Below are 8,990 nucleotides of genomic sequence, written 5' to 3' on the forward strand. Positions count from 1 at the left end.
GATGTAGATTCCCTTGGATTCTTCAATACCTCTGTAGCATGTACCTTGCCAAATAATGTATTGTTAAAAGGTTCACTTATGCGTGTGATCAAATGATCTCTAGATGATTAAGGGAAGGTGATTGATTTGTAATGATTTGTTGATTTGCAAATGGAATCATTTAGTCGTTTAGTTTGAGACTATATTATTTTTGAATGATATTGGCGATGTAATAATTTCATGTACGCATATAAAATGAGTTTATAAAATGAAACTCATCCAAACATACATTATGGAACACACTAGAAAACCTTAGCGACACCATCATATATTTTTACAACTTAAAACTAACTTTTAGTTTGTGAGAATAAGAAAAAGGAATAAGGTGGTAAATGTGGTGGGTATATATTGATAAGCCATGTGTGTATAGAGGAGGATAGCAGAGGTTACAAATGTTGAAGAGTTAGGCAACAGAAAAACATAACACAAACGTTGTATGTTTTTCAATAGTGAAGGTCTTGTATACGGATCTGTGAGATTGATTGTTCAGCTCTTTGTAGGTTGTGGTCGCAGCTAGACATTGCTCTTTCAATCGCGTGAAATGCTTAGGTCGACAACTTTCCGTCTTGATGGGCATTGCCCTGTCTTAAATTGACAATCTTGAAGCCTACTTGTTTTGCTTAGTGTTTCGATGCTAAAAAATATTTTAGCAGTATTTGTGTTAAATTATGATGCATAAGAATAAATATAGGACCGTTCCATTAAATGATGCATTTTTCTGTCCTATGGCAAGGAAATAATAAAAAATATCTGACTGGGAGGCCTTGTTGCATTGAAATGAAGATTGTGTAATGCTGTACAATATGAGATGTGGAATGCTATAGTATCCAAGTATCGAGTGAGAATGAGAATAATAATGTGAGAAGCTAAAAAATGAATGTCCGTAGCAGCAGGGTGTAATGCCATTGCCGTCGTCGTTGTTCTTAGTGTAGGTCTAGGGAAGAAATCCCTTGTCCCTGAGGCTGGCCACCGTATCAGTCAAACAGTCCTTTATGGGCGTAAATGAGAGACCCAATTCCCTCAGCTTTTGATTGCTGAATTTGTATGCCACTTTCCTTGGATTTTCCTGGTCTGAACACCTGCAGAGAAGGGGAAGATTGTGAAAACATGTTCTAGAAATTCACAGTTAGTGGGCAATGGCAATGATAAGAATCCATACTTGGTAGGAAGTGGGTAATGTGGGAAGAGTTGTGCTAACAGATCCAGGAGCTGTCCTCTGTGCAGGCTTCTTTCTCCACACAGATATCGACCAGAGGCAGAGTGATTTTCGTAGAGCAATATATGCGCTCTCGCCACATCTCGCACATCCACGTAGACCTGACGTTTGCATATGTCTTGGCCGAGCCTAGAAGGATTCAAACGTCAAAGCAATTAATCTAATAGAATGAGCATGAGAGGGAAGTGGGAATTCAAGGGATAATTTTAATAATAGCTCACCAGTTAAATATTTCAAAACATGAGCAGTGCTGAAGTTCATAGTGGGCTGGAGCAGAGGACCCAAGACGATACTGGGATTAATCCTTATCAACTCCATACCCACCTCCTCCGCATACGTACACGCGGCTTTCTCTGCTACCGTCTTTGCATAGCAATACCAATTCTGAAAAACAAGAAAAAGAAATTTAACAATCAATGTTGGATGGATGGATGGACATCCAGTTTACAAATCTTTCCAAATTAAATCATGTTTACCTTGGTTTCAATGCAGTAATCAAGGTTGCTCCAGCAGTCTTCATCGACTATGGCTTGCGGATTCCTGCTGGGGTCGAGGTAAATGGCGCCGATGCTAGACGTTAGGATTACACGCTTCACTCCCAATTCGTTGCAGGCCTTCAACACATTTAGAGTGCCCTTCACAGCCGCCTGCAGCACTTGTGCCTGTAGAAGTGGCCATTAAAACATTAAGTGTGCCGCAGACCAGTAAAACTCCTCAGCTAAACAAGCAAGGGAAAGGGACAGGGACATACCGGATCTTCAATGATAGGGCAGGCCGTGTGAAAGACTCCTTTGCACCCTCTGATAGCTGGTATCAAACTGTCAGGGTCTAGAATATCAGCCTTCACAAGCTCAAGCCTCTCTTCCGCCCCTTCCAACTCTTTCAGATGCTTATACTTTTTATCATCTGCATGTAATTAATCCTCATCGATACAGATACAGAATATAATAAATACAGGGGATGAGTTCCCCTCCCCTGCCTAAACCCTAAAAATTCAAATTCTCAGATATAAAAAACAAATACTGACCTGTATCGCGGACTGTTCCTTTTACAGTGTAGCCTCTGCTCAAGAGCATCTTGACAAGCCAGGAGGCAATGAACCCTCCTGCTCCTGTGACACACACACTTTCCATCTTGATCTTCTCACCCTCAATTCCAGATTCCAATTTCCAATTTCCAAATTCCAATTTCCAATTTCCAATATGCAATTTCCTATTTCCAATTTGCAATTTCCTTCCCACATTCTTGTGCCTATTTATAAGGAGACTTGGATCATGTTTTCGCAGACTGACTGCAATGCCAGTGGTTTGGGAAGATTCACAAACTGCCAGTGGTTTAGGAAGATTTGTGGACTTGGACGGGGACCCAGGAAAGAGTGTCTGGAAGTTTGTTTATACGCCTCACCGTCTCACTTAAACAACGGGCCGCCCAACTCAAACCCACGCCCTCATTTTTATAATGCCACTGCCTAGCGCTTTCTAATTTGGTGCACAACTCAACGCGTGAAGCTATTTCGGACAGTCAACTCACTTGGGTTCGGAATGTTCATGCCAACTCTCCCTTTCCTACTTTCTACGCAATACCAACTACAAATTAATTTCAAAATACCGAACATGGTGTGCATTCCCGAATTTTATCTATTTGAAACGCGTTGAAGTGTGCAAGCAAGCCTTGTGGAATTCGACTTCCAATTTACCATTTGCATTTGCCTAGAAATCGTGTGGGCCTCAAGAGTTGTGATTTAAGGTTGTGCTCTTTGAATTCTTTTGACATACCTCATATTTTTCCGTTCCTTGCTTAATCTTTACTAACAAATTGTGGAACAATGAAAGACGATTGCACAATAAGAAAACATTAGTTGCAGACCAAATTTATCTACATATGGTAACTAAAGACTACTGTCAGAGATTTTAAGTCTTTGGTCAAGTTGCACAGGAGTCCTACCAAAGTATAAAATTGACATATAGTTTAGACATAAGTGAACGATTGCAATATAAGAGATTATTATACCCCAAATAAACACTATTTCATAACAACTGAAATCTTTAGTTGTTGCCTAATAGTGTGTCTTTTATAATGCCCACATAGACACTATTCATATAGTAAAATGATCATCGATAAATATTTAGATATTAGAAAGCGCCTAATTGATGACTCTCAACATGAATAAGCGCTGCACATGACCACCGTTGACTATGTCGGGGGCATTTAAAATTATATCCTTTCATATACCCTGTAATATGGTCTCCCCCATCCTTCTAACATATAAAAAATATGTTAAGTTAGGCTTTCTTCTATATTTAAAGGTTTTGCCCATACGTACACGTCAATGGTCTTGCTAAATTTATCTTGTATATTCCATGTTTCCTTGATATTTGGGTTGCCCAATTTTGGGAGTTGGGGAAGATTTTAACCTGTAGATATTTTTTGAATATAGGGTTTATCTACTATTTTTTACATTTTTTACCTCAACCAAATTTTAACTTTTTATCCCCTTTAATATGCACACGCCACCAAGTTATTTCTCAAAATTCATGTTGATCTTCTGGGGAGGTGCAAGTTCCCTTTGTTAGCTTAGCTTAATGAAATTGAAAATCTCACGTGTCTGTATCATCACTCATATCCTCAATTGTTTGTAGTGTCAACTCACTCATAAAATCATAAACATCACTGCCGCTTGTGGTTTCAAAATACGAGGTGGTTACATTTAGGAAGAAATCAGGTTTTTTATAGTTACAGAGGTCAACTCCCTAATCCATGTGATAATCACGAGACATGTCAATATTTTGATTTTAATTTCTCAGGCTCCAATTAATCTAAATGAGAAGAGGGAAACTATTGGAGAGATATTGAATGGTGGTTACATCGAGTTGTTTCTAAGAACCAACTTAAATTCTGGGTGAACAAATATTTAAAGTCTCTTTGCAAGAAATTACTGACCAAAGTGAATCTAAGAAATTTTAATGATGTAGTTTGGAATGATTAGTACTATAGTGTCACAAATTATATCGCTTCACAGTTTTGCACTTAGTTTGGACCCACTTTGGTAGTTGTTCCTAGCTTGTACCTAATTCATGCTCGCTAGTGCTTAGTTGGGGGACCACGAAAGTGGATCTAACAAATGATAATTGTATACACTTAAAAATTAGCTTGAGAAAAATTAATTAAATACAAGTTATTTAATTAATGTCTAATGTCTAATTCCTCTATCTTTAATTTATTTATATGATTCACGGCATTTATTATTCCCATCCTAAATCATTTCCACATCATCTAACCAACTTGTCCTATCACGACACATCAACATGTGTCTCAAAAATTAAATATTCTTGAATATTAAATTAATCAATTATCTTCAACCAATTCGACAAACTAAAAGGGACACATGGCATTTGCAACAAATTGAGAAATTAAATATTCTTAAATTTTTAGCTAATCAAATATCTTCAACAAATTTGCAACCAGTTAAGGACACTTGGCATTCTTCTTTCTTCTCCATCCTCCACAATTCACTTGTTTCCCCCTAGGGAAAAAAGATCCACTTTTCTCTCTAACTTCTCCATCTCTTGCCCTTCATTTCCTCAAATCGAATCTCCATCGTCTATCTTTGCCACCTAGGACACGAGCCTTGGAAAATATACAAATAAGTCCTCATTGGCACAAATCAAGAGCTAGCTAGAGTGTAGAAGCATTTTAGGAAGAATAGATCATTTTCTACAATTAAGCATGTTAGCAACCTTTTAGCATTCTCATTCTCATAGCATTATCATTAGCATACATGAATATAGAAACATTTTTACATCATCTAGATCTTAAATTACATATCATCTAGCTCATCATCATATAGTGTAGGAAGGATTTGCTTGCATTTGACTATAATCTCATTCTCTAGGTTGTCATTCTGAAAGCCAGGTGCAAAAAATAAGAGAGAAAAAATGACTTGAAGAATCCTTAGGGATAGAGGACAATGGGACACTCATGAGAAGGCCGAATTTGAGTTTCATTTTCTTAATTTGCTTCCAATATTTAGTCTCATTGATGTGTTTTAGGATTTAATTTGATCGACACATAATTCTGCACACACTAGTTATATGGTTATGAATTATTAATATTGTAGTGAACATGTAAATTCTATCCCTTTATGATTTCACACTTAGTTTTGACCCACTTTGGCAGTTGTTCCTAGCTTGTACCTAATTTATGCACTTGTGATTGCGCTCAGTTTGGACCCTCTTTGGAGGTTGTGCCTAGCTTGTACCTAATTATGCTTGATTGCGCTCATTTTTAGGATCATTTTTGTAAAATTGGCACAATACCCTATTCATGACCCTTTTCATAGCTCAAACTGTTAGGAGTAGGGTGCTGGGTGACCCTATGCAAGCAATTTGGCCCCAAATTTTTAAAGATGAATGCCGACTTTGCAAATAGAGTTAATTTTCCCTCGATGTCGGCCTTCTGTAAAAGTTAAATTACAAAAGGTGTAAGTCAAGCACATAAATTATAAAATTTCCTATCTCATTTCAAATACTAGCTAAGGTCATCTATCAGTTATTGCATCTGGTGAGCACGTGTCTAGTTCAATTGAGCACATATGTGCAATCGAGGAGAAAAGCATTCAAGAAAACTCATGATCAATCACAATATGTTTATCTGTGATGAAATCATGCATTAACATGTTGTAAGCAACATCAAGCCTTGTGTGAGACTTCATGCCAAGGGTTTCATACTTTAGATAACATTTGTCATTTCAAAATGTTTTGTTATTGTTTAGCCTTAATCTTTGTGAGGATACACACTCTTCTAGAAATGTCACAATGAGCTCTTGTGGAGGTGGGAATGCCAACATCAGGTTTGAATTTGGTAAGCCCTCATATAGCACAACACTTCCTACTCATTCTTCATTTACATGTGTAGGTTTAGAGTCGAAAATGAGAGTATGCCAAGAGTGTATCTAGAAAAATTTCATAGGTTGAAACAAATCTTGAGTAGGTAAAAGCATTCAGAACAGGGCGCTGAACACACTTTTTTGACTATTTGTGGCCAATGTTTTGGGAGGAAAACCTGCATAACATTGTGACTTCAATTCTGTTCCTTTTATTTAGTCACATGCACCTAAGACTAGAGTGCCCAACACACCAGTTAGGCACTTTCAACTCTAGTTTTCTTTCTGTGTCCTATTTTCAAATGTGGCTTATTGTGCTTACTTTTTATTTTTTGTTTACTAGATTATTATTTAAAGTTATCATCTTTCTATCATGAACCGTAGATCACTTATCAATATCAACTCAAACCGTAAAAAAAGGAACATAGATCCCAAGTGATGAACTCTCCTATAAGGACTATAGCTGAAACTATTTCTGTTCCCAATTTGATAGTGTTGGACAATTGAGACCTTAGTTTGCACCCTTAGGCTAGGACCTTATTTCCCAACATTTCAACTACTTATAGATGTTAGAGTATTCGGGTATTCACTTGATTAATTAAACAATATTTGTTTAATTATTTAAGTTCCCTTTATCTCTTTTACACTTAAGCTAGCTTTAGGTGCATATAATTAATTATTATGTGCAAACCTAGGTTTTCCCTTTTAGGGTTTCTTGACCTATTAAAGGTTGAGTTCTTTCTTTTCATTGTATGAAGAAGGATTATTATTGAGCTCTCATCTTTTGGAGCATATTTTTCCTGTGTATTCTTTCCTTCTGTGATTTGCTTCATTGCTTCTCCTTTTAACAGGTTTTTCAACTTGCAAAGATTATTTGGGCTCCTGTGGTGTTGTATTTTCTCAACTCCTATATGGTATGAGAGCTTCAGATCTGCAGCTACCTGTTCTTGTTTTGAGATTTTTGGCTTTGGAAGCAGATCTGGGGTTTCAAGAATTTTTTATGTACCTAGGGTTTGAGCATTTTTTTCTGAGCACTATGGGCCTAAACGGACCTCACCATCGTGCTCAGAAGGCCCAAAAAACCCCTATGGTCATATAAAATTCGACCTATTTTGGTTCCTGAGCCTCTGGGAGAATTTTTTTCACAGATCCAGGGCGTACAACCCTGGCACGCAAATCGAGAAAAAATTTAAATTTTTTTTTTTTTTGCCTTTTTTACGGCATGCAGGCTGAAATTTGCTTTAAAAACAAATTCTTTCAGAAAAAGTGAAAAAAAAGAATTTTTTTTTTTGGGGTTGAGTTTTTGGGGGTACCGGACTGACAGGTTTGTTGGACCTGTCAGTCCGGCCTCTGCGGCCCCCGCCGACAGCCCCTCCAGGCCCCTTCGACCCTCGGCTATTTTCTTTGGCCCTCGCCAGCCATGCAGCTTCCAGGCATCCCCGCCTCCCCAGCGGCCCATGCTCCTCTCGGCTCTGCTGTCGTTGTGGCTCCCGACAGCCACCGCATGCCACGCAGCCTGGCCCCGTCGCTCCCCCTGGCCTGTTGCCCACGCCTGGCCCCACAGCTCCGCGTGGCACCGCTGCGACGCCGAGCCTGGCCCTGCTGCTCCGCCTGGCCGCCGTCGCTCCCCTCCCCGACCCCTTGTCCGCTCGGCCCCCTGGCGCCGCCCGCAGCCTCCTTGCGTCGCCCGTCCACTGGGGCTCAGCCTCCAGCCACTGGACCACCCGCTGACCACCACACCCCCTTTTTTGGCTTTTTCAGGGGGGGTTTGGTTTTTTGGCCTTATCTTGGACATACGGAGTCATTTTTTCGAAAACGAATAGGCGTCGAAAAGCTGGTTCCGAGGCCAACCTCATGGTGTTGGTAATTTTTTCCAATTTTTCTGTTTGACTGTGTTTTTTTGCAGTCAAAGTGAGGTCTCTTTTTTGCACTCTGGGAGATGTAGAATGAGCATCCGACCTCCGTTTTTCGACAACATTAGATTTTCAGAAAGCTTGTGCTGTGTACATTCCAAAAAATATGAGTTTTATTTCCAGATTCTGTCCCATGCATATTTTATTCAGTTTTTTGGTAATTTTTTCCAATTTTTCTGTTTGACTGTGTTTTTTTGCAGTCAAAGTGAGGTCTCTTTTTTGCACTCCGGGAGATGTAGAATGAGCATCCGACCTCCGTTTTTCGACAACTTTATATTTTTAGAAAGCTTGTGCTGTGTACATTCCAAAAAATATGAGTTTTATTTCCAGATTCTGTTCCATGCATATTTTATTCAGTTTTTTTCTTTTCAGCATTCTGGTGGATATCGTGGTTGTTTCAGGTCCTGGGATCTCTTTTCTGAGTAGGGTGTCTCTGTTTTGATTCTCGTTTCTATTTCCAGTCTTCTTATCATTGTAGCTTGTATTTATGCAAACACATTGAGATAAAGTGCCATCATGCATTGTTTACTTGGAATCTTGCATATCTTGTGTCTTGTTGTACATGCACTATTGATCAAGTGCCATGAGGGGGTTGATATTTGCCTGTTGTTTGCCATCTTCCTTTGTCACGTGAGTGTTCCTTCCACGACATTCGCCTCATGATGATGTGTCTCAGCACCTTTGATGTTCTTGGTTCTTCGTCATGCAGTTGTTTTTGGCTATCCTTTTCAGTGTTCCTGTCCCTCTCCCACTTCCGCATTATGGGGAGGTTTATCCTGTTGCTTCTACTGCTTCGATGGATCAGCTCTTCAGGCTTTGGTTTCTCATGCCATCTGTATCTTCGAGTTCAGTTGTTTGCCTTTGTTTGCCATCTGATTCAAGTAGTGTCATTTGAGGGCACTCATGTAGATTACAGTCTTCTCTACCTGGTCATGTTCTA

General features: G+C 39.1%; 1 pseudogene; it reads right to left on the reverse strand.

Annotated features, from left to right (window-relative positions):
• Window positions 1-360: 360 nt before the first annotated feature.
• On the reverse strand, window positions 361-2,667 carry LOC131059733 (cinnamoyl-CoA reductase 1-like; annotated as a pseudogene).
• Window positions 2,668-8,990: the final 6,323 nt, after the last annotated feature.

The sequence above is a fragment of the Cryptomeria japonica genome, chromosome 3, assembly GCF_030272615.1.
Source record: "Cryptomeria japonica chromosome 3, Sugi_1.0, whole genome shotgun sequence".
Classification (NCBI taxonomy): Eukaryota; Viridiplantae; Streptophyta; class Pinopsida; order Cupressales; family Cupressaceae; genus Cryptomeria; species Cryptomeria japonica.